At 38.1% G+C, this 27319-nt stretch overlaps 1 protein-coding gene and 1 pseudogene across 2 annotated transcripts in view; one reads left to right on the forward strand and one right to left on the reverse strand.

Moving 5' to 3' along the window:
- LOC119541373 overlaps nucleotides 1-21589 on the reverse strand; it is a 37297-nt pseudogene extending 15708 nt beyond the window's left edge.
- A 60-nt stretch (nucleotides 21590-21649) lies between these two features.
- The window catches only part of LOC119541372 (zinc finger protein 596-like), a 66562-nt gene continuing 60892 nt past the window's right edge, over nucleotides 21650-27319 (forward strand). Inside the window, exons 1-2 of one of the 2 annotated variants that reach the window (XM_037845237.1) lie at nucleotides 21650-21773; nucleotides 23509-23636. The gene's annotated coding sequence lies outside the window, so the exon portion shown is untranslated. Of the gene's footprint in view, nucleotides 21774-21955; nucleotides 21985-23508; nucleotides 23637-27319 lie in introns of those variants that run through there. The other variant, XM_037845238.1, reaches the window with a different exon arrangement.

Raw genomic sequence — 27319 nt, forward strand, 5'->3', positions numbered from 1 at the left:
TTACTAATGGCCACCACTTACTATGAGCAAATCAGCAGGACAATAAACTACCTGCATCCTGTTCTTACATTTCTTTTATTATAGATATAGTAAATAGTAAGGGACTTGGAGGTACCTCAAGAGAAACTGTTTGGAGAAAGTCGATAAATAATACAAACATTAAAAAAGAAGTTAGGAAAAAAGGAATAATAAAAATGTCAAAATGCAATAGGAACTTTTCTTTTTATGCATGATATCTATGAAAGCCTGTAACCTTGATCAAATAAATTGTGCACAGGAACACAAAGGTAACTAAAAATGAATGTATTTACAAAATTTTAATGTTACTGTCTAAAAGACCTTTAAAAAGCTATCTTAGAAACTAAAGGAAAGAGGAGAACAATTCTGAACTCTAGAGTGGCTAAAGAAGGAAACTGAGACACCCTATCATGCCAGTCTGGGAAAAAGGATAACTTCTGCTTGGCCATATTCATCTGTTTTCCTATTCCACAGTCATACACTGAGTAGCCTTCTTGAGCCTCCACGTGTCCTACAATGCAGTCTGTCATTGCCCCTGCTCACATCTGCTGCTTCATACTTCAGAACTCCCTCCACTCACATTTTCCTTGGGAGGCACAGTGAACTTCACTTATTCTCTAAGGAGTCCTGCTTCTTCTTGCCTCTGGGCCTTTGCATGTGCTTTTCCCACTTCCTATCAGCATGTGGCTGTCAACTTCTGACTACAAGGTCTCAACTCAGTGGTCCCTTCCTCAGTGATCTCCCTGCCCCCAAGGCCAGGTGAATGACCCTCCTCTGGGCCTGCCCCATCATGGCACACCCCCAGGTGCTACATTTCCTTCTTTAATTGTCTGCTTCCTCCATTTACCTGGCCCTCTCTCAGGGCAGAGCATGGATGTGCAACAATTACTATTTTACTCTCAGGTAGCAGCCTAGAGCTTGACACTGAGGGAACTCTCATTAAGTGTTGTAGAATTCATGAACAAACTATTATCAGTAAATGAATACCCAACATAATGGGCTCCAAGAATCTGTAGGGTAATCAGAGATCTTCTGAACTCTGTTATGAAGCAGACTACAACCTGTAGAGACTAGGTCATGGTGCAGCCCATCTCTAAGAGTTGTTAAATTTATCTAGTCACAGGAGTAGGTGAAATGCCCACTCCTAAGCCTCCTAAAATACTCTGTCTCCTCTAAGGAGTAGGCAAAGCACCCATGAGTCCTCCAAATACTCCATTCTAGGTCTGGCATGATGTGGAGTCAGAGGCAGGCAAAACGTAGGAAACTGATCTTGAAAATTTATATCTTATTACAAGTGAGAAAGATGACCAACAAAGGAAACAGACCACACTCCTGAAATTTAGCACCCACACCCAGGTGTGGGAAAGGAGCTTCAGGACAGGCTGCAGCTTCAGTGGTACACCTGAGACACACGGCTGGATTGAAGAAGGGTGGGGTTTGGAGAGAGGAAGAGGATGGAAGAGGGTGGTCCAGGTGGAGGGTGAAGATCAGTAAAGACAGAGCATGAGAAGGAAGAAGAAGTGAGCAACCTGTTGATCTGGAGGCTTTGGGTTCCCTCCAAGTTGCAGACCATCCCAAAACTAGGCCCTGTCAAAGTGCATGCTCATTTCTCAATTGTAGCTGCCTTTTCAAGGGTTACTTCATTAGTTTGGGGGAGACAATAACAGCAAAGAGTGGACCATGGGAAAAGTCCAGACTGAAGACAAGAGTGTGGGCAGGTTATCATGCTTCTAAAACATGCAGCTACAACCTTGGCACCCTTACTTGCTGTCTGATCTATCTGCTTTGCAGAAGCATCTCATAATCTGTAGTTGCTGTTCATTAGCTTCTAGCCACAATCTCCACCTGAACTGAGTTCTTAACTGCCGGTAACAGCCCACCATGACTGCAGGAAACCTAGCCCCTTTGAACCACACCCGTCCCTCCGTAACATCCTAATGTCCCCACATCCATTTTGCTCCACATGCCAGCCAACTAACACCAGAATCTTCCTGGATGGGTTCCTCAGGTGGGGCTTGGGTAGAGACCTGCCCAGAGAGTGGTCTGGGAAAGAGAAAGGTTCGCAGGCGGAAGGCCAGGACAGCCTTTCAGAAAGTTAAGAGGCCTGAGCTAAGTGTAGAACAGATCCCCCTGTTGCCACTAGGCCTACAAAAAGCCAAGGCCAAGGCTAAGAACAGAGCCAGAGAGTGGCCCAAAAGGAGCATGTCACTGCTTCTACCTCCAAACTTCAAAAAAGTGTCTGATATCCTCAATATAGAGATACACAGATACCCAAAGAGTGAGCAATTTCCTTCAGCTCGTTGCTAACTCACCTATCTAGGTATTTCTTAATTTTAATACACAGTTTGTGGACAATTGCACCCCAACATTTTGGATAATCTCCCATAAACACCCTTTTAGATAAGATCAAACAAGCAATCAAAGGGTGGAGCAACAGTGGCATGAGTCACTCTGTATAGTGGACAACTGAATGATGAAAATACGCATCTCTTCACTCACTTGACAGATGTCTGTGCCAGGCGCAGTGCTAGGCTTCATGCTAGAAACCTGGTTCCTTAGCCTTCAGGGAGTTGACCATCCAAAGTGGATAAATGGTTGTTAACAGACAATTCTGATTCTCTCTCTCTCTCTCTCTCTCTCTCTCTCTCTCTCCACACACACTCTCCACAGGATATTTCCTGAGCTCATACAAACTATTATTGGCCAAAATATTTCCACTAAAAGAACAAACACTTAAGTCACTGACAAAGCTGGTAAACACCCAAAGCACAAGGAACAAAAGACAAAATATATAAATTGGAACTCCTCAAAATTAAACTCTTGTGCATCAAAGCTGAAGAGACAACCTAATCAATGGGAGAAAATATTCAGAAACCACATATCCAATAAGGTTTTAATATCCAGAATATGTAAAGAAATCTCACAACCCAACAATAAAAAGACCAACAACCCAATTTAAAAATGGGCAATAGACTCCAATAGATATTTCTCCAAAGAGGAAATAAAAATGGCTAAAAAAACACATGAAAAGATGCTTAACATCAACAGCTATTAGGGAAATGCAAATCAAAACCTCAGTGAGATAACATTTCACAACCATTAGAATGGTTATGATTAAAAAACAAGAAATTACAAGTGTTGGAGAAGATGTGGAGGAATATGAAAACTCGGTGGGAACGTAAAATGCGGCAGCCTCCATGGAAGACAATTTGGCAGTTACTCAGGAAGCTAAATACAGAATTACCATATGACCCAACAATGATGGTGGTGATGAATGCACAGCTCCATGATTATACTAAAAGCTACTGATTATTCACCTTGTATGACTGTATAATATGTGAAAATAACTCAATAAAATGGCTTCTGTAAAAAGAAAAAAAACATGAGGGACAGATTAAGACATTCCCTGATCAAAAAGAAAAAAAAGCTAAGGGCACTGATCACCTTAAGACCTGCCCTACAAACAGTGCTAAAGGGAGTTCTTTAGACTGAAAAGAAAGGATAGTAAACAATGGGTCCAAACAACACACATGAAATAAAAACCTCTAACCATGTGGGTAACTAAAAATGCTGATACTACTGAATAGTCCTTTTTGTAATATAACTCCACTTCTTACTTTTTACAGGTCCTATAATTCAAATGTGTAAAAAGCAATGGTAAATTTTTTGTTTTGGACATACAATATGTAAAGACGTAATTTGTAAAAAGTAAAACAAAAAGGTTGGGGGAGAGAATATAGGAACAGTTTATGTGTAGGCTATTAAAGTGTAGTTCATGTCATATCAAACATTATTGTTATAGATTTATGATATTAAATTTAGCACACTGATTTATAAAGAATCAGAAAGAAATGAGAAGGGACTCCAAACGATGCAAAACCAAAAATCAAATATATATGAAAGAAGACCTTAAGGAAAGGTTAAGAAGAAAAATATATGACATACAAACAGCAAATAGCAAAAAGGCAGTTTAAAGTTCTGCACTGTCAGTAGTTACTTTCAGTGTTAATGGATTAAACTTGCCAGTTGAAAGGCAGAGATTGGCAGAATGGATGAAAAAGCATGAACTACCTAAATGCTGTTTACAAGACAATCCCCTTAAATTGAAAGACACAAGTAGGTTGAAGGTGAAAGGATGGAAGAAAATATAACATAAACATGAAACAAAAGAGAGGGACTAGCTATTTTATTATCAGATTAAAACTGTTATGAGAAAGAATCTTACTATATATAAAGGCATTAATTCAACAAGAAGACTTAATTATACATATATATGCATTAAGGGCAGAGCCCCAAAATACATGACACAAATATCAAGAGATCTGAAGAGAGAAATAACTACATATTAAAGGGAGGAAATCTCAATACACCATTTTCAAAAGGGATAGAACATTGAGACAAAAGAGCAAAAAGGAAATAAAAGACTGAAAAGATACTATAAACCAACTAACCCTAAAAGATATATATATATATATATATATATATATATATATATATACTCTAGTGCATGTGGGTGATCCTCTAGGACAGTCCATATGTTTGACTGAAAATCAACTGTCAATAAATTCAAAAATATAGGAATCATACAATGTACCTTCTCCAACTACAATGAAATGAAGTTAGAAATCAATCACTGAGGTAGAAATGGAAAACTCACAAATACATGGGAATAAACAAACAAACAATGGGTCAAAAAAGAAATCACAGGTGAAATTAGGAAGTATCTTCAGACAATAAAAATGAAAACACAATGTACCAAAATTTCTGGGTTACATCAAAGGCAGTGCAGAAAGATAATTTTATAGCTCTAAATGCTAACATTAAAAAAAAGAAAGGCTCACTTCTTCAGGCAGATGCAGGAGGCAGGACCCACCCAGACCCTCCTTGCCCTGAGCAGGCAGGAGTTGTGAACAGCCTCTGCCCTAGAGGCTACTGACCTTTTCAGGTGTAGCTGGACTTGTGCTGCCCCTGGGCTGGTGAGGACGCCCATGGATGCTGGGGCTGAAGCTGGACACAAGCCGGAGCCTGGATGTACCCTCCCCTGGTTCCTGGGCATCTCGTTCCAGTGCAGAGGCCCCAGCTGACCAGAAAACCCCAAAGCAGAGACCTGGAGGGGTGGTGTGGAGAGGGTGGGTATGCTTGGGGCTTCCATTAAGAAACTAGAAAAGCAAAGCAAATTTAATCTAAAGAAGTAAAAGAAAGGAAATAATACAGATAACTGTAGAAATCATTGAAATAAAAGTAGAAAAAAATCAAAATAAAAAGTTGGTTCTTTGAAAAATGAATAAAATTAATAAACATCTAGCTGGACACATTAAGAAGATAGGCAACACAATAACAATATTGATGGTGAAAGAAGGGAACAGAACTAGACCTAAAGTCATTAAAGGGAAAGTAAAGGAATATTATGAACAATTTCATGCAACTAAATGAAACCATTTAGACAAAAAGGAAAATTTCCTTAAAATCCACAAATTACCAAAACTCACAGAAGAGACCAATAATCTGAACTGCCCAATGAAGAAATTAAATTTGTAAATAAAAAATTTTATATGGGAAAAACCAGGCCCAAATGATTTCTGTGCTGAAATCTATGAAACATTTAAGGGAAACATAATGACAACATCTCCAACCATTTCAGAGAAATAAAAGAGGAGGGAATACTTCAGAACTAATTTTATGAGACATCCTTCACTCTAATACACCTGGCAATGATACTGAGGAACAAGGGAAATTTTGGAGATGATGTAATTTTTTATATCTTCATTGTAGTGGTGGTGTCATGACTTTTGGCCTTTGTTAAACTCAGATCATACACCAAAAAAGGGTCAATTTTACTTAAGCAAATTAAACCTCAATTAATTAAAAATGTGGTAATACACCCAATGGAATATTATGCAGACAAAAAAAGGAATGACATTCTGATAATGGTGACAACATGGATGAACCTTGAAGACATCATGCTGAGTGAAATAAGCCAGGCACAAAATAAGATCTGGAATATAGTTTAACAGGGGGTAGGGTGGGGGTAGGGAATAGGGAGGTAAGGCTTAAAAAAATTGAGAAATTTCCAAGCCCTGGAAGATAAGAGATCTGAGGCCAGAACCATGCCTTGCTTCAAAAAGTGAGCATCAAGGGCAAAGAATCTTGGCGACACTGATGCCCAAACTCCTATCAATGATGGGAAAGGCTTAGGCTGGTGACAGCCTCCCTCCCTACATCCAGTGTTCTAACCCCTGGCCTATCTTGGGTGCTTTAATCATGGAGGAAAAGGACAAGTGTGTGAATGGAAATCCCATGGTTAGTTTCCAAGAGAACAAAACAAGACCATCAACACCATCTGGTAGTGTTGGGCCCTTGAAAAATTAGGTAGAACTTGAGTGAAAGTGACAAAGTAATTCCTGTTTAAGATTAGCCAAGAACAAGGACTATAGATGTGGAGACCTTAAGTTCTGTTTTGTGCCTGCTGCTCAGACATCCAGACATCACACTCTTTTACTCTCAAAAGAGATCAAGTTTATTCAATAAATCCAACTATCAGACTTCTGGCTCCAGTCAAGATGGAGTAGCCCTATTCCTTGCTAGTCCTCCCTCTTACAACAAAAAACCTTGTTAACAAATATAGGAAAGACTCTGGTGGAAAGAAAAGGGTTACTTGGCTAGGGACCTCAGGACTTGAGGAAAAATGTGGTCGTGAGTTCCCTGTGTCTCCCATATATCCCAAGTGGGGTGCTAGAGAAGCCTACAACAAAGAACCAAGAGGTGCAGAAAAAAAGAGACCTTCCCCTCTTGCCAAATGACCAAGAAAAGGCATAAAAAGCCCACCATGTTTCATAATACCCACATTCTCAAACAACAAAGGAAAAGCTGCCCAAGTTGTTAGGTGGACTGAACAGGGAGCTGAATATCCATCCCAACTGGCAGCAACAAGCCAGAATGTGGTGGCAGGAGGTCGTGGTCTGCTTTTGTAAGGGTGGTGTCAGCAAGGTCCATTTGGACCCTGAACGTCCACCCTCAAACAGCCAACAGTGAGGTAGAAGGACTCAGGGCAAGGCAGTGCTAATCAGGCCTTTGCATTTCCCTCACTCTGCCCACTTGCTCCTTGGTATTGTATCCAAGAAGTGATTAGAGGGATGACTATGATCACTGTATTATTGTATAGAGATTCAATTTTACTTCTTGGTATATTAAGAGTAGATAGAGGGAAATGCCTGAAATCTCTGAACTGTAATTCAACTGCCTTGATCTCTGATAATGACTGTAGAGCCTTTTTCTTGTGCCTTTGTAATTGTAAAAACCTTGTGACTAGCCTTCACTTGTACCCATTTTATCCAGTTTTTCAACGTTAGAGTCTTATGATCACTAAAGACAACCCCTAGTGTTTATTAATAAAGGGTCTTGGATCAGCCTAGAACTACCCAGCCCAAGTCCAAAGTTACCTTGATAAACGATGCTGAATCTAACCAAAATGGGCCTGCCTGATATGCGCAGTAGCTTAGATTTTAACCTACACGTCACCTATCCTTCATTATAATACTAAAAATCATGCCCATCATCAAATTAAGTCTGCCATTTTCTTACACACATTGTGTGACTAAGCATTTAATCAATGAGTGCATGCTTAATAATTAAATCACCTCCATTTACATTATCTGGTGCCATTGTGCTCATTATCCTAAAACCTGCCCATCTTTTAATACTATAAAACTATCAGAATTATTTCAATTCAGGGAGACAGATTTTGGGCTGATAGACCATCTGCTCTTTTGCTTTGCACCTAGCAATAAAACTCTTTCCCCCTCTGAAACCCTGACTGCATAGGACGAAGAATCTGCCACCTCAGTCTGGTAACAGTATCAGCAAGAACAAGCCGAGAGCTGAACATTCTGTCCCAACTTTCAGTTACCAGATGGATTTAAGGAAGTGTGAGGAGAAGTGGAACCAGCCAGGTCTCTATTTTGTGCTGGGATGGTATCATGTAAGCCTAGCAGGAAGCTGCACATCTACCTCCAACTGGACCTGTATACTATACATAAACAGGGTGACTGCAGGCAAGGAGAAGTATCAATAGAATCTAAAGTCACTTAACATAATACCCAGTGTCCAGGGTACAATGGAAATTTACTTGTTATACAGAAAGCTCAGGAAATTTCAACTCTGAATGAGAGAAGACAATAAAAAAATGACAACACTGAGATGACACAGGTGTTGGAATTATCAAGAAGGATTTTAAATTGTATGTTTGCCCTAACTGTAAACAAAATGCAGATCAGCTTCAAGCCTCTACAACTGCATTTGTTAAGCCTGGTATAAAAAGTAATTCCAATTATTTTCATTTTAAAAAGATAGATATATAAACAATTCAAACCTCTGGGTACTTTCTTAAATTTTGGCAATTCTTTGGAGCAAATAATATCCTACTTTGGTATTTTGGTAATCAAAATTTGAAGAAAATCTAAACTAACCCCATTTAACTGAGTCAAAGCATTTCAGACTTTGAGATATTTATTTGTATTTGTGTTGCAAGTTACTTCCTGATTAGGGTTTACACCCTAAGTAAACATAACATGTACATCATATTTTGATTTATTTGCAGTCTGGGATTTATCGGCATAAACAACTCACTCCAACATTCATCCTCATTACATGAATCAATCAAATCATTGGAAAATATTTTTTAAGTAAGAAGAAATCCTATATAGAGTCATAGCAAATTACTTTTTGATGAATGTCCAGGACTACCCTTCTAAAATCTTTGTAATGGAGAGTCAGCCAGGACAGGTGATGGTTGGAGAAATCTTTCTTTGGATCACAACTTTGGCCAACTACACTGAAAGCTAAGGGACTGCTCAGGTTCAAGTCATGTGGGAATATCAACTCAGAAAACATACATCCTAATTTTGGTTGAGAGACAAAGAAGCTGTGAGCAGCTTCAGTCAAGTCACTCACTTTCTTTTTTCCATTATCTAAACTATATATTGTATACAAGAGACTCCTTAGATTCAATAACATAAATAAGCTGGAAGTAAAAGGATAGAAAAAATATGCCATGCAAATAGTAACTATTATAGCTGGTGTAACTGTAATCAATATTGGACAAAGTTGACTTTAAGGCAAGAAATAATACTAGACACAATGAGGGAAACTCATCAAGACAAGATGGGCAATTCATCAGGAAGATGTAACAACTATAAATGTGTGCACCTAAACATTGAGCCCACAAATCATGAAATAAAAACTGAAAGACTAAAAAGAGAAATAAATAATTCAACAATTACAGAGGTTTTAATACGTCACTCTCAAAAAGTGATAACAACTAGATTGGAATTCAGCAAGGATACAGAAGACATGGAAAACACTATCAACCAACTTGATTAACTGATATTTATAGAATACTCCACTCGGGAAGGCACTTTTTTTTTTTTTAACACACATGGAACAGTATGCAAGACAGACAATATGCTAAGCCATGAAAAGTTCTCAATAAATTTAAAAATACTTGAGTATTTTCTCCAAATGCAATGGAATCAAATTACAAATCAAAAAAGAAAGGTATTGGGGAAATCCCCAAATATTTGGAAATTAAACATCATACATCTCTATAACCTATGAGTCAAAAAAGAAATCTCAGGGGAAATTAGAAATTACTTTGAGCTGAGAACAAAAGAGAACATAACAAAACTGATGAAATGCAGCTAAAGCAGTATTGAGAGGGAACTATATACCTTTAAACATTTGTATTAGAAAGGTTTCACAAGAGTAATCTAAGATTTCACCTTAAGAACTAGAAAAATAATACCAAATTAAACCCAAACAAGTGAAAGGAATTCATAATGAGTAGAGGTGAATCAATAACACATAAAACTGAAAGATAATAGAGAAAATCAATGAAATTTTATTTGAAAAGATCAAATTAAGTGTTAGGCTAGATGGTACAAGGGAAAAAAAAGAGAAGACAAAATTTACAAAAATCAGGAATGAGGGGAGGGGATATTATTAATAACCCAAGAGAAATTAAAAGGATGATAAGGTAATATTATGGATAACTTAGTGCCAACAAGCTAGACAACTTAGATGAAATAGACAAATTCCTAGAAAGACATATATTGTCAAAGTACCTCAAGAAGAAAGACAAACAAGTAAAGGTGTTGCATTAGTAATTAAAACTATTTCCACAAACAAAAGCCTAAGGCTAGATAGCTTTATTGGTGAAATTTATCAAATCTTTAAAGATGAAATAATACTAATCCTATGCAAACACTTTCAGAAGGAATATTTCCTAACTCATTCTTGGAGGCTGTATTATCCTGACAACAAAGCCAGGAAAAGACATCACAAGGAAAAAACATTATAAACCAATATCCCTCATGAACAAAGGTACAAAATAATCTTTATGAAAAAATTGGGAAACCAAATTCAGCAATATAAAAAGGATGACAAAACATGCCTGGGATTTATCTCAGGAATGCAAGTTTCATCTATCATCTGAAAATAAATTAATGTAATACACCAAATTAAAAAACTAAGGAAGAAAAACTGTATGATCATCTCAAGAGATGCAGAAAAGGCATTCGACAAATTCAACAGCCTCTCATGGCAGTAAACAACAATGATGACACAGGAGGCAAGATTTATTGAGTGCCCATGCCACTCTGTGCAAGTGCTTTTTATTTAGCTAAATTGCCTGAAAATCTCACAGGTAAAAAATGGCAATTACAACTTGAACCTTGACCTGTCTGACACTAGAGCCCATGATTTTAAATGCTACTTTCTGCTGAAACAACAAGGTGTTTTCAGACTGAAGATTTGTTAAAACCCGCAGAATTCACTGCCGACAGATAAAATTTGTAAATTGGAAAGACTTTATACATAGTTTCCAGTTCATTAGGCTTCTAACAAAAAGAGTGTTGACAGGGACAGGGATGGAAAATAGGAATATACTGAGAAATTGTCCTAATAGAAATGTGTACATGGAAAATACTTCTGAAGAACTGGGCGGCCTTAACATACATCCTTGAATAATATTACAGAATCTAGAAGTATTAAACTTACAATTAAATTATTTCTGATTTGGAAGTAACTCTGTCTGCAGTACTTTTATGGCCCTAGTATGACATAAGGCTGTGACAGAAATGACAATGGTCACTTTAATCTGAATCCAGTCTTTAACTGGCTTGTCTTCCTCCAGTGAAGAGGCAGATTCCATAAACCTGGAACTTGGGCTCTTTCACTTTTTTCCCTGTTCACTTACATCCCTGCTGACTCAATCCCCCTTTAAGCTCCCATCTTAACAGTTACCTCCAGAAGCCTTCCCTGTGGATTCCTGCATCACTTGTACTTTATTTTTATCATAGAATTCATTATATTGTACTGTAATTGCTAGGAATTATTCCCATCCCCCTCTAGACCACACTTTGTTCAGCTCTGTATTTCCAGCACGCATTCCACTGCCAAGCACAGAGCAGGTAGTACACAGTGAACGGATGAATAAATGAATGCATTTCAGACTATCATTATATACTCTTAAAAACATCTTTATAAGGTTTAGATGACCCATATAATGGTCCAGGTGTTTTCAGTCTTTATCAAGCAAATCAATTCCCTTGTTCATAAGAAAACCTGTGCAAATGTCCAATAAGAGACTGCTGTGAAGCTCTGGAGGAAAGAGAGGCTAATGGGGTAGGGGGTCTTGAGGAGAGTAGGTTGGTCCCAGGAAGAGCCTTTGGAAACCCTAGGGCTTCACAGAACCCAGTTTCAAAACCACAGCTTGAATCTATTACAGAAGACAGCCAATAAAAATGAATAGATGAAAGATACAATGTGTATTTTACACTTTCCATGTTGGGTGTTTTGTTACTTTTTCTTTTAATTAAGTCTTTGAGAGCCTCCTGACTTAGGACACATTGATTAAAAAGCTAAAATAAAATAGGGAAACCATCATCGTTAGGAAGAAGCCTTAAAATTACAAACCAGAATTCTCATTTTATTTACTCTTCTACTCATCTTCCAAGGAGAGAAAAAAGTCTTCTCTGAATAAGACCAACTTGGTTAAATTGGAAAATACTGAAGCCCTTTTGAAATTCTATTGTTCACAATGCCTTATAAATAAAAGTTTTACAAGAACTGACCAGAAAACTGAGTGAGCAGGACTATATATGTTTTACAGGTTAACTGGCTCTGAATATGGTATCTTTATCTATTACAAATATGGATTATAAAGAAGCCAGAGGAAAATGGCTGTATAGACTTAAAATATTTGCTCAAATGTCTAAAGTTTTCTTGCTTTAAAATTTTAAAATCTTTGTGACATAGAAAAATCAATAAAATAATAGAATTCTGTCACAGTCACATTTACTTTATTTTATACTAAATAGATAAAATAATAGGTGGGCAGACTTCATCCTGGAATTTGGTTTAAACATTTGCATTTTAATAACTCAAATAGTTCATTATTAGCTTGTTTGATTTTTTATCAAGTCATTGAAGTATAAGCAAAAAATGCACTCACATCATCTGCAATGCATGTGGCAACACCATGGGATAATTTCCGTACTCAATGATTTTGAGAAATAGCCCTATTATACCCAAAGTAGATTAGGTCAGTTAGTGATTTTTGAAACGCTGAAAACAGAATCACCATACATAAATTTCCGCATCTAGTTATACATATTGATTTACCTAAGAACCAGGAGTTATATGATAATTTCAGAGTTTTAGATAGCCATCATCTAGGTATAAGATTAATCTTAGGTTAATAATTATTAACTCTTAAAATATAACTACAAGAGATTTTAATAGAGCAAACAAAATGCTTCTCTGTCAAATCTTTCCAGGTTTAATATAGTATACTATACTCCAGGTATACTATACTCCCAAAGCATATCAATTATGTGGATCAAAAGCTACTTCAAACTTGTCAAAAATATGATGTGATCAAAAGATAAATCCTTAATCCAAATTAAATATTTTCAGATGTTTCTGAACATCTGAGAATACAAGATGTGATATGATTCAGGTTACAAAGTAGTAACTATTAAATAGATATGTGCAAATGTGTCTTTATATTTAAATATGCATAAACATTCTATATTCTGTAACTATTGACATCATTTATTTTATACACCAAAATAAATGAAATATACATAAACACTCTTAATTCATATTTAAGACACACCTAGGTGGTAAGAGTCTAGGAGTAGCAGTGACCAGACATACTATGTACCCTCAACTGAACTGAAGACAAATTTCCTACAAAATATACTTAGAGTAGATTTTATTCATATGGAACATTCAATTCAATGGCTTCCCTGTATACAGCTACTAAAAGCCAACATACTCCCTCCTGGGTAGCAGCAGTACTTCCCCAGGGCAGGCATATAAAATACAGATCAAGTACACTGTCACATTTCCCAGTTCAGGACAGAGTCCACTGATTTCAAGAACTGTACTTATTAATCCCAAAGCACAGAAGTCAGCTAATTATTATTTTTTGACTGAAATCAGGATACCACCACATGCTGTTAATTTCTGTGACTAAATGTATTCAAGTCACACAATCGAAAGAGGATGGTGGCCAGACTGGGGGAGATGCGCCATAAAAATTACAATCCTAGGGCACAGAAGCTACATTCCTACTATAGCCAGAAGTGAGACTCTATAAAAAGAATACAATAACCATTTTATATAAAACTCTGTTAACAGATTCTCTCTCTCAAAAACAAAAACAAAAACAAAAACAAAACAAAAAAACTTTCAAAATGATGCTTAGACAGAAGAAGATGGCAACATAGAGAGGAGTAGAAGCCAGTTTGTCCCCCTGAAACAACTAATAAACAACCAGGAAAAACTAGTTAATAATCTGGAATAACTGCAGGGGGACAAACATGACTGTCCACTCATCATATACCAACCTGAATTGGGAGGAATGCCCAAGATTGCAGTATAAAATCTCTAAGCAAAAACTGCAGAGCCAACTTGGGAGCCCCCTCCCCCCATGGACCTAACTGCAAAGCCTGGTGGTGCTGGAGAGCAGCACTCTCTGAGCAAGCTAATATAACTCAGCTGAGCTCCAACTGGGGTTTTAATTAACAAACATGGGCTGCTCAACACAAGCTACAAATCTCCGACAAGCAGACAGAGGCTTTTGGTGATGACTGACCTTGGAGAGCTGGAGGGTGGCCGCGGACTGGCCCAAAGGGGGCTTTCTGTCCCTTTTTTGGCTCAGTGGAGAAAGCTTCAGCAATTTTCAGTTCCAAGTGCTCTGACCCAGACAAGGGTGGAGACAGCACTGGCAGAGAGACTATTCAAATGTAAATGACCTCTCCCTACAGGGTGTATTTTCCCTAGGAGGAAGAAGGTGGTGCCAAGCCCCACTAGCCGCATTCCATTCAGAACCAGACCCCATACCTGGGGGAAAACAGCCATGGCCACACCTCCTTACACCAGTCAGGAGCTACAGGCTGACAAGTGCTACCTGCTGGGCAGAAAAGCACAGTGACTTGAGGCTTCACAGGGTGTACCAAACTTCTAAGACATACCCTCAGGGAGACATGATATTATTGCCTCCTTCTGAGACCTGAGCCCGTTCTGGTCTGGAAAAACCTGATTGGGGTAACCAAGGAAATCAGATGCCTAGAAAAGAGAAAACTACAAGCTACACTAAGAAAAACAAAGCTATGGCCCAGTCAAAGGAGCAAACTTACACTTCAACAGGAATTTAAACAACTAATACTAAATCAATTCAAAAAGTTTAGGGAAGATATGGCAAAAGAGATGAAGCGTATAATGAAAACACTGGGTGTACATAAGGCAGAAATTGAAAGTTTGAAAAAACAACTGACAGAATCTATGGAAATGAAAGGCACAATACAAGAGATGAAAGACACAATGGAAACCTGTAACAGCAGATCTCAAGAGGCAGAAGAAAACACTTAGGAACTGGAGAACAATGTACCTGAAAACCTATGCACAAAAGAACAGTTAGAGAAAAGAATGGGAAGATATGAGCAACGTCTCCAGGAACTTAAGGACAAAACAAAATGCCGGAGTGTATGTGTCATTGGTGTCCCAGAGAGGAAAAGGGGCAGAAGCAATAATAGAGGAAATAATCAATGAAAATTTCCCATCTTTTATGCAAGACATAAGATTGTGGATCCAAGAAGCACAGCGTGCCCCAAACAGAATAGATCTGAATAAGCCTACTCCAAGACACTTACTAATCAGATTATCAAATGCCAAAGATAAAGAGAGAGTCCTGAAAGCAGCAAGAGAAAAGTGATCCATCACATACAAAGGAAGCTTGATAAGACTATGTGTGGATTTCTCAATAGAAACCATGGAGGCAAGAAGGAAGTGGGGTGATATATTTAAGATACTGAAAGAGAAAAACCACCAACCAAGAATCCTATATCTGGCAAAACTGTCCTTCAGATATGAGGGAGAGCTTAAAATATTCTCTGACAAACAGACAATGACAGAGTTTGTGAACAAGATACCTGCTCTACAGGAAACACTAAAGGAAAGCACTGCAGACAGAAAGGAAAAGACAAGAGTGAGAGGTTTGGAAAACAATTTGGGGAGATAGTAGCACAGCAATGTAAGTACACTGAACAAAGATGTCTGTGAGTATGGTTGAAAGAGGAAGGTTAGTACCATGTGGAACACCAGAACAAAAGACGAAAGATAAAGACTGGGACAGTACAACTCAGCAAAACCTAGGGTACTCAATGATTGTAATAAAAGGTACAAATATGTTTTTACGTGAGGTAGAACAAATGAATGTCAACATTGCAAGGTGTTAAAAATAGGGTGGGATTGGGGGGAAATATAATCAATGCAAACTAAAAAAAAGAAAAAAGAACAAAACAAAACAAACAAACAAAAAATGGCTATCTTTCTCCCCTCTGAAACTGGGTAAATATTTCCAGAATCTATTCTAGTTTGGGCTTTGTAGGTGGGACCTGGCAAACTGCCAGGCCATTGGCTGTTGAGGCAGTGGGCAGCATGATCCTCGAGCATTTATCAGTCACCAACCATGAGCCAGGTGATGGTGACACAGAAGTGGTCAGTCCTCACCCTCTTATTGGGGCATCAGGACATAAACACAAAAAGCCAAACCAAGGTTCACATGAGTCTATGGGCACCATTTAGAGAGCATGTCCTAGGAGCGGGGCCTGGGGATAAGCATTTCGCATTCTTTACCTTTAATCCTCATGATAACCCCATGATATGTAGCAAGAAACCCAACTTCAGGGAAGTTAAGTAACGCCCAGGTTTACAAGGGGTAAGTCCACCTGTCTGCCAAAGATCATCCTCCTGGCATCTCTTCTGCTGCCAATGAGAGAGGGTAGTATTCTAAACCAGCTCCAGAGTCAGGGCCAAGGGGTCTAGAAAAGGGCCTTGAAAGATGGTGGAGCCCAGGCAAGCAGGGAGTACATGGGCAAGTGGGGTGAGGGTATATAGCATAATAAAAACATGGCTGGTCTTTGTCCCACAGTCCTGGAAGGGTGGGGAGGATGGAGAGGGTAACATCTACATCTTTGGAATTTTCCGTGATAGTATGTTTTGTTTTATTCATGGTTCCTATGCTAACGGTGACATGGCGGGGGCCAGTCACAGGTAGTCTTAGGGTGGGGGCTGGCTATACCAAAAGGACCAACCATGTGATTAGAGGGCTGTTGTGTCAGCCCAGCCACCCTGACCTTGGGGAGGGGGCGGACAACGAGCTCAGCCACTTGGACATTGATTCTGCCAGTCATGCCTATGTAATGAAACTTTTGGGTCGCTCGAAGCTCAAAAGAGCTTCCACGACTGGTAATGACATTGTTATGGCAGGAGGATGACACGTTCCAACCCTCCCAGACCTTATCCCCTGTGTCTCTTCTTTTGGCTTCTTATTTGTATCCACTTACTATAATAAAGCTATAATTGTTAAGTATAAAAAAAAATGATGCTTACTTTCTAAATGTTTTTTTTTTTTTAATCTTGAGATCAGGTCATATCTTAGAAGACAATACTCACTCAACTTTGGATTTATCATCTTATTTTAGTAAACTTTCAGATTGTGTAACAAAATAAAAGTTGGTTACAAATCTAATTGGATTATACTTTCTAGCAACATCTTTTTGAATGTCACTTTCATCTTCCAGAAATGTCATAATGAGGAAGTCTAGAATAGAGAACATTGGGCCAGCAGAAAGAGGGGCACAGGACTAGGATTGCAAATGAGCCAATCCTGAACCACCCTTGATGGACCAAACAAGATAACCCAGAATGCAAGCACCAATCAAAATGGCCTTCAATTGAACCAATGATAAGTTGCTCTTAGCTGGCCCCTCATTCACCACAATGCAGTCCCTTATTTGCATAAAAATCAGCCAATCCTGAGACACCGAGTGTCTGAGCCCTCCCCCTCTAACCAATAAAAGGCCAAGACCAAGCTCACTGGGAGTGACTATCTCTGGAGTTCATCCACATTGACATTCTTTGGTGTGTACTATCCTGAATTGTAAGTCTGCCAGAAGGGGTCTCTTTGCTCAGAGGCTCCAGCTTGACAGTGCCCTCCATAACATCTCAAATAAAGCCTTGCTGTCACCTCGCCACTGGCCTGTCCCATCTGTGAATTCCTTCTTGACAGGACCCCAAACTTGGAGTAAGACTTGGCGCTGGTAGAAGCCCAGCCTTGTTTAGTGAGGCGGTAACAATAATTAGTCCTAGACAAGTCCAATTTCCTCTTTGGTGAAAATGGCAATGAGAGCAGTAAATATCTTTGCAGTTGGCATATTCTTGGGAAATGGGTTATTAAATAAAGATTATTTATACAAAGAGATAGGATGTTCCAAATTTGCTAATGGGGGTTCTGGAAATCAAGAAAGGAAAATTGATCTGGGTAACTTAAATTATCAGTCAAGTAAGAGAACACATTTGATTAAGACGATATAGAATGCTTTTGTCTTCAGGAAACTGGACTATACTAAATCACATGAACTTTTGATATTCTACCAAACTTTCAGGAATGGTCCTAATCTTGTGCAAAATTTACCACAGAAGAGAAAAAGCAGGAACACTCTCCAAGTAAATCTGATGTTTATGGTGGCACTATTCATGATCTGCAACATATGGAAGTGGCCTGAGTGAACTCTAGTATATACATACAACAGAATATTGAGCAGCTGCAAGAAGGACTGAAGTTGTGAGGCATGTAACTAGGTGAATGAATCTTGAGGACATTATGTTGAGTGAAATAAGCCAAAAATGAAGAGACAAATATTGTAGGTCCTCACTAAATAAACTGCAATGAGTAAACGCTGAGAATTGAGTACACAACTACATGATGACACTGTGAGCGACTGATTGTATACTTTGGATGGATTATATGGTGTATGAATATATCTCAATAAAATTGCATTAGAAAAAGCTATGTGGCAAGAATAAATCTGATATGATAATGAGCCAAGTGGAAGAAAGGATAATTACTGTCCCATTCATGAACAGAGATGTAAAATTCCTAACAAAATAATATCAAATTGCATCAGGCAATGTATAAAAGTTGTATTGGCCAAGAAAAACAAGTTTTCTCACTGTTAAGAAATCAATTAATGTAATTCTCCAAAGTAACAGCTTGAAGGGAGAAAAACCACAAGATCATCTATACTGATGCAGAAAAACATTTAATGAAAGTTAGTACTTATTAATTTCTTTGTAAAAGCTCAAAGCATGATGAGGACATGTTAAAAGGACACAGAATCCAGCTTGAAGTAGCTAGCCAAATTTGGAACAACTTAAACACCAAAATAAACAATGAGAAAAATGCATTAAACTGAAATAGAATGAAATACAAGATGAAAGTCCACACAGATTAGATAGATAGAATATTTGATGAAGAGTTGGGTATTTACATAGTCTAAATGTATCTCTCCATAAAATAATTATTAATTAAAAAAATAAGAGTATCTTCACCATGGAGAACCCTAGCAGACACCACTTCAAACAAAGTGACCAAAGTGATTATCAGTAAAGGAATAAACAGAAATCACATTCTACCTGATAGGAGACAATGAAAAGATTTAGAATCTTTTACACTGTCAAAGATGTATAAAATGAATTTGATCATGTGAAAGTGTCACAAACACAAGCTGAAGGACATTCTACAAAATAAATGGCCTGAGATCTTCAAAAATGTCAAGGTTTTGAAAGTCAAGGAAAGACTAAGTGCTTCCAGATTGAAGGAGACAAGCAATGATGACAAGCAACAAAATCTGATTCTGAACTGGTTCCTTTTGCTACAAAGGACATTTTTTAGCTAATGAGTGAAATCTGAAGGTCTGAGGACTAGATGGCAGTATTATATTGATGTTAATTTCCTGATTTTGATGGTTGTATTGCAGTTATTGTAGGAGAATATCCTTGTTTACAAGAAATATAAACTATTTAGGAATGAGGAGACAACAGGTGAGCAACTTAATCTAAAATGCTTCAGGGAGAAAAAGCTCTTAATATGCTTGCAAATTTGCTATAAATGTTAAATATTTTTCCAAAAGAAAAAAGAAAAGAAAAATAAAAAATATTCTTCACAAACTAGGAATAAAAGGGAATCTTCTTTTAACAAAGACATGCAAAAAATATCCATAGCAACACTAGAAGAATTTTCTTTAAAACTGCATTGCTCATTATCACTATTTATAAACAATCCTTTCCAGAGGTCTTGGCCAAGACAGTAAGTTGAGCAGAGATTACCATTCTGCATAGATTAAATTAATATCTAAAAATTACAGAGAACCTACAGATAAATTTTTAGAATAAGCAAGCTTATTATTTTTTTTGAAATTAGACAAGTATATAAACAGAAGTTTCACATAGTTTAGAATATTAATATTAGTAACATCTTTTCTTCAAAAGACACTGTAAAGAAAGTGAAAACCAAGTCATAAACTGGTATAAGATATTTACGATATTAACTGATGAAGGATCAGTATGCAGACTAAATGAAGAATTACAACTCATTTTTAAAAAGACAACTCAGGAGAAAAATAGGAAAAAGATGTGAAAAAGTATGTCACAAAAAAGAAAATATGAAGGGCCCATGAAAATTCCAAAATGTGCTCCAATTTACAGAGAACAAACAAGAGAAATGAAAATTAAGGTCACCAGATACTGTTTTACACTTACCAGATTGATAAGTGAAAAAGGATATATAATAGCATGAAGTATTATACATTGCTGTTTGAAGTGGTTCTATCATTTTGTAAATACAATTTGGTATTAAATTATGATGCTGAACAATGCAGAAATCATTACCCAGCAGGGAAATACCCCAGAAAAACCCTTAATGTATAAGCCTAGAAGAGATGTGTAAGAATTATCTGTTTCTTCTGAGTCCCTCTTCCTTTGTTATTTTGCCCTCTGCTTTGCTGTCTGTGAACCCTGGGATTTTCAGTAACATGGCAAGTGAGATGCTCCTAGTACCTGGTGCTGCTGACCTTTGAATCCAGGATTTGGCTGGGCTATTCTGCTGGGGAATCCCAAACTACCAGTCTTTTCTTTTGAACCGGGAGCTGCTGCAGAGAGGAGACCTCTTTTCCGGGGAGTGACAGAACAGGGCTCTGTCCCTGGTCGTTGGACTTCTGAGCTCCTCTCGTGGAGCTCATTTCCTAGTCATTGCTGGAGCAGGAGGCCATGCCTTCCACCGGCATGGGTAGGGAGAGAGGTCCGGGGTCTCCTTTCCCAGCTGCATTCTCAAGCACGATGCCTCAGGCACTGGCCTCCACACCCGTCTTCTAAGGCAGCGACCACTGTCCATCTAGCTCCAGCTTCACAAGATTCCCATCTTTTTGCCCTCATGGGTTTTTGCCTTTATAAAAACCCTTTCCTATCACATTAGAGGGGTCTCAGAACATAGAGGAGGTAAATCTGCCATATTTAACAAGAGATTGTCTACATTGAATTCTAAACTTTGCCAGGGTTGAAAAGAGACTTGCCCAACTGGGGAGGCCACTTTGTTGAGGTTTACTAGGCCAACCATCTCGGGTGCCTGAGCTTACAGAGTTGGCTTCACCCGGTTCAAAAAAAATAATTCCAAGCGTGGGACTGGGTCACCACATGGCAAACATCCAGAGCAGATTTTCCAAAACCACATATGAAGACGCTGAAATCTTTTAGAAACAGTTCAGGGACAAAGGGGACTCTGCCTGTATATCCTTCAAGACGGAATGGTTTTACACATCCAATCAGTTCGGTTGAATTCTACCTATCGTGTTTCATCAAATCTACGATGCCATCAGTTTTAAGATGCACTATTTTTTCCTTCTTCTGAGTCACCAGGAAAGAGAAAAAGCTGCCAATCCAACAAGAACACACCATTCATTGTGAGACACATCCTGCTTTTTAGTCGTTAAAATGCAAAGAACATGCATACTAAAATCGATTAAATATGGCGGTTCTTTCGTCATTTTTCTGACCTGGATAGTTTAGCGAGACAAGCGCCTGCGGCTGAGTAGGGTCCTTTAGCCCAGGAATAGGTCGGCTGTTCTTCTCCAGTTCTTCCCAATGGTGAGAGTGAACGGAGGACACCAGACACTTCCTTCCTTCCTCCTTTCACGTCACCGGAAGAAAGGCTTATTATCGCGAGAGGTCAGTAGTCCCGGGAACTTTTGCCTCTGGCCGGATCGTGTTGAGACCCCAGAGGGAGCAGCAGCCTGGAGGCGTGCAAGGGGGCGGTGATGGACGCAAGATGGCAAAGGCGACCATTGCTCTCAAACGTGAGTCCGCTGTAATCGCGGACGTCCCCTCAGCTGACGGGAGCAGGTCACTGGCTCGACTAGCAACGCAGACGGTCCCCCAGAGGGGCGGCGGCCGCTACGCGAACCGGCGTTGGCCCTGTGGCCCTTCGCCGCGGATTGCGAGTAGGGGTGGGGGGTGGTGGGGGTGGGGGCCGGGGATGCTCTTGCAACACCCGCCCGCGGATCCCAGGTAAAGTTTCAGATTACATTATTTTATTTTCAAATCAGTGAAAACCAACTTGTAGAGATGTTGCTGTTCTAATAAATAATGCATTAGGATTTCAAAGAGATGTTATTAAAGTCGTGAGCAATCTCGCACATATTCTAGGTGATTAGAGATACTTGTATTGGTCTGTTGGATTGCTTGTTCATTTCTTCCTTATCGTTCTTATCGATTTACATACATTTTTCTAATTTGGTAAAAATTTCCCAGAGGGGAGTTTATCTTTATTTGAAAGCGTGGGAAGTTTATCAGGTCATAATAAATCTTAATGTGCATCAGAAAAATTCTGTGTACTTATGTACTTCGAACGTACAAGCTCATTATTTCTCACACAATATTATATAGGAGGTAATCATAATTATTGTTAATGATGATAGATGAGAAATCTTAGGCAAAGAGAGAATAAGCAACATGACAAATTCTGACAATGAAAGTTGCCACTCAGAGTCATCCTCAGGGAGTCTCAGGATCAGTGGTTATAAGCCTAAGTAATAGGTCCCCTTACTGTTCCCACTTCACGAGTGGAAAATTAGACTGTAGAAAGGCCAAGTCACCTCAAACTCAAACCTGTGCTTTAAACCCCAGTTTTCCAGCTTATCTTGCTTCAACTTTTGCAATGAAAAGGTTTTGAGAGAGTTGGTATTTTGTTCTCTTTTAACGTCTGGGACTTGCATTTCATTTACCTCAGCTAATTCCCATTTTGAAAGGTAATAACATCCTGGTTTTATGATACATGGTCCTCATCATTTATTTGTGATCAAGTATGATGTTGTCTGGCCATCCAGAGCAGCTGCACCATTGTACGTTCCCAACAACAATGAATAAGTGTACCTATTTGTCCACATCTTGCCAGCACTTGTAGTTTTGTTTTATTTTTTGAAAAGGCCATTGTAGTTGGTGTGAAATGTTATTTCATTGTGGTTTTGAGTTGCATTTGCCTGACAGCTAGTGAAGTTCAGCATCTTTTCCTGTGCTTTTAGCCATTTGTATTTCTTCCTTGGAAAAGTAAAAACTCAACCTATTATATAATTGGGTTGATTGTCCTTTTGTTGTTGAGTTGTAGGTTTTCTTTATATATTCTGGTTTTAAACTCTTAATTGGTTTCTGAATATTCCATTCAGTAGACTGTTTTTTTTTTTACTTTTTTTAAAATTTTTAATTTATTTTTGTTTTTTTAATAAATGCAATTTTTGAAATATTTCTATTTCAAGGGTTAAGTCATAAATGAATATTTAATATTGTCAAATGCCTTTTATTTTTCTATGGAGAAGACAGTTTTTCTCCTTTGAACTATTAAAATGGTTAATTATATTAAAATAGTTCCCATATAAATCATCCTGATGTTGCTGGGATGAATTCCAAGTCATGTTATATTATTATTTTAATGTACTTACAAATTTTATCTTCTAATGCTTTAACCTTTTTTGCGTCGATATATTTATAAATGAGATTGGAATATATTTTGTTTTTTATGTGTGTTATTTTGGTCAGGTTTTAATGTTGATACTATGCTGATGTCATCTGCCCTGGAAAAGTTTGCATACAGATGGAATTATCTGTTCCCTGAAGGTTTGAAACATTCATCTGTGAAGCCATCTGGATTTGTCCATAATTTGGGGGTAAGTATAGGGTAACAGTTTCAAGTTTTTTCATGAATACTATTTAAAGATTTTTATTTCCTTGTTCCTTGGGTAACAGTCTCAAGTTTTTCCATGGATACTATTTAAAGATTTTTATTTCTTCTGCAGTAAGTTTCCTTGGGTAACAGTCTCAAGTTTTTCCATGGATACTATTTAAAGATTTTTATTTCTTCTGCAGTAAGTTTCCTTGGGTAACAGTCTCAAGTTTTTCCATGGATACTATTTAAAGATTTTTATTTTTTTTGCAGTAAGTTTAGGTAATTGATACTTTCCTGGAAGATCATTAGTTTTATCTCAGTTTACGAACATATTTGTACAGACTTTGTCAAACGCTTGCTTATGATTCTTTTTATTTTCTCTTTATTTAAGAATATCTTCCCTTTGGATTTTTTAACAATTTTATTGTGAAATATAACTTATATGCAGAAAAATGATAACATTCAAAGTATGATTTAACAAGCAGTTATAGAACAAATTTCAAAGAATGTCATGAGTCACAGTTACACAACTCCAGCCATTTCCATTATTATAAAATATAGCATACATACAGACAGGTGTCATTTCTCAATGTACAGTTAGACAATCATATAGGCAATCTCAAAAATTGTTATGGGTTACAGTTCAGCAGTTTCACTTCTTTCCTTATTATGCAATACAAGGTTTATACAGAAAGGTGAAGACCTTCAAGGCACAATTCAACAAGCAGCTGTAGAGCACATCCCAAAGGATGCTATAGGCTGCAGCTCCACTATGTCATTTACCTCCCTCTAGCCATTCCAACACCCCAGCATCCAAAAAAAAAAAGTCAATCCCTTGCTGTTCCTTGCCAGGGACAGCAAGGGATTGATTTCTGGGGAATCATGTCGCATGTCGCTGAGGAGAGTCATTCCCCTGGGAGTCATGTTCTTGTTGGGGGAAGGTTAATGAATTTATTTGCTGAGTTGGGCTTAGAGAGAGAAAGGCCATATGTGAGCAACAAAAGAGAATCCCTAGAGGTGCCTCTTAGGCATAATTATAGGAGGGGTCAGCCTTGTATTTAGAACCGTAAATTTCACCAGAGCAAGCCTCAAATTGAGGGTTCGATTTAATAAGTAATGGATTCCTATCTTCACTTAAAATAAATTCCATCCAAAGATAAATGATCAGTTTCTTACATTATCTTCACTTAGTTGTGCAATCATCATCACTCACAGCTTTACTCTTTTTTTTTTATTAAATTCAGTTTTATTGAAATACATTGACACACCATACAATCATCCATGATATACAATCCACTGTCCACAGTATGATAACATAGTTATGCATTCATCACCACAATCTATCTCTGAACATTTTCCTTACATCAGAAAGAACCAGAACAAGAATAAAAAATAAAAGTGAAAAAAAACACCCAAATCATCCCCCCATCCCACCCCATTTGTCCTTTAGTTTTTATCCCCATTCCTCCACTCATCCATACACTATATAAAGGGGGTGTGAGCCACAAGGTCTTCACAATCACACTGTCACCCCTTGTAATCTACATTATTATATAATTGTCTTCAGGAGTCCAGACTGCTGGGTTGGAGTTTGGTAGTTTCAGGTATTTACTTCTAGCTATTCCAATACATTAAAGCCTAAGAGGTGTTATCTATATAGTGCATAAGAATGTCCACCAGAGTGACCTCTCGACTCCATTTGAAATCTCAGCCACTGAAACTATTTCGTCTCATTTTGCATCCCCCTTTTGGTCAAGAAGATACTCTCAGTCCCACGATGCCGGGTCCACATTCATCCCCGGAAGTCATACTCTGTGTTGCCAGGGAGATTTACAACCCTGGGAGTCGGGTCCCACGTAGGGGGGAGTGCAGCAAGTTCACCTGTCGAGATGGCTCAGTTAGAGAGAGAGAGGGCCACATCTGAGCAACAAAGAGGTACTCAGGGGGAGACTCTTAGGCACCATTACATACAACTTTAGACTTTCCTTTGTGGTAATGAGCTTCATAAGGGCAAGTCCCATGCTCGAGGGCTCAGCACATCAAACTGCCAGTCCCAATGTTTGTGACAACATACGCTAGGGGATCAGCATCTTAAAGTTTAGAGATAGGCCTTACAATTCAGGGATAGAGTTAACTGCTGTAAGAGCTTACAGTCTAGGGGCTATTACAATTATTGTGTCCACGTTAGGCTATGTTCTAAGATTCAATTCTGAGTTTACACATTGTAGTTAGTCCATATTAGTGAGGCATCATCCCTCTCACCATGTTTTCTCCAACACTTTTACTCCTATATATATATTTTCCTACAATTTTATAGAGTTATATTCACATACCATACATTTATCCACAGTGTACAATCAGTTGTTCATGGTATCATCATAAAGTTGTACATTTATCACCACAATCAGCATTTGAACATACTGATTACTACAAGAAAAGCTGTTTTTTTTTTTTAATAACAAGAAAAAATGATAAAAAGAAAAATAACATGTCATACAATGCAATATACTACTAAGGACAGCAAATAACACCACTACCAAGAATCCCATATTACTCCCCTATATCCCCTTCTCATATACATTTAGCATTGGCGTATTGCCTTTGTTACATTTAATGGAGGTATATTACAATGTTACTGTTGACCATAGACTCCAGTTTGCTTTGATTATGTTTTTTCCTGAATACCATCCGTTTTTCAAATTTCTACATGGTTGACATTCATTTGCTTTCCCACATGCAAAAACATTTTTATATTTGTATATTTAGTAACAGTCATTGGCCACTCCAGTTTTTGCCACGTTCTACAGTCCCAGTCTTTATCATCTATCTTTACCTCTGGTGTCATACATTCTCCTATCCCACCTCTTTCAGCTTTACTCACAGACATCTTTGTTCAGTGTACTTACAATACCGTGCTACCATCACACAGTATTCTGCTATCTATTTCTGGATCTATGCAATCAATCCTAAACATTCTGTAGTCCTTTGGCATCAAATGGCTTATCTCTGCCCTCTTTCTATCTCCTGGTCGCCTGTGTTGTCAGGTTTTAACTCCCAAAGTTTGTTCATTAATGTCTATTCATATTAGTGAGACCATACAGAATCTGTCCTTTTGTTTCTGGCTAACTTCACTCAACATAATGTCCTCAAGGTTCATCCACATTATTACATGATCCATGTCTTTGTTCTGTCTTACAGCTGCATAATATTCCATCATGTGTATATACCACAGTTTGTTTATCCACTCGTCCTTTGATGGACATTTGGGCTGTTTCCATCTCTTGGCAATTGTGAATAATGCTGCAATAAACATTGGTTTACAAATGTCTGTTTGTGTCTTAAGTTTCAGTTCCTCAGAGTATATACCCAGCAATGGAATAGCTGGGTCATATGGCAAATCTATATTTAGCTTCCTGAGGAACCTCTATACTGTCTTCCAGAGTGGTTGCACCATTCTACGTTCCCACCAACAATGAATAAGTGTGCCTCTTTCTCCACATCCTCTCCAGCACTTGTCATTTTCTGTTTTTTGGATAATGGCCATTCTGGTAAGTGTGAGATGATATCTCATTGTGGTTTTGATTTGCATTTCCTTAATAGCCAGTGAAGTTGAGCATTTTTTCATATGCTTTTGAGCCATTTGTATTTCCTCTTCAGAAAAATGTCTGCTCATGTCTTTTGCCC

This window comes from Choloepus didactylus, chromosome 8, assembly GCF_015220235.1.
Source record: "Choloepus didactylus isolate mChoDid1 chromosome 8, mChoDid1.pri, whole genome shotgun sequence".
Lineage (NCBI taxonomy): Eukaryota > Metazoa > Chordata > Mammalia > Pilosa > Megalonychidae > Choloepus > Choloepus didactylus.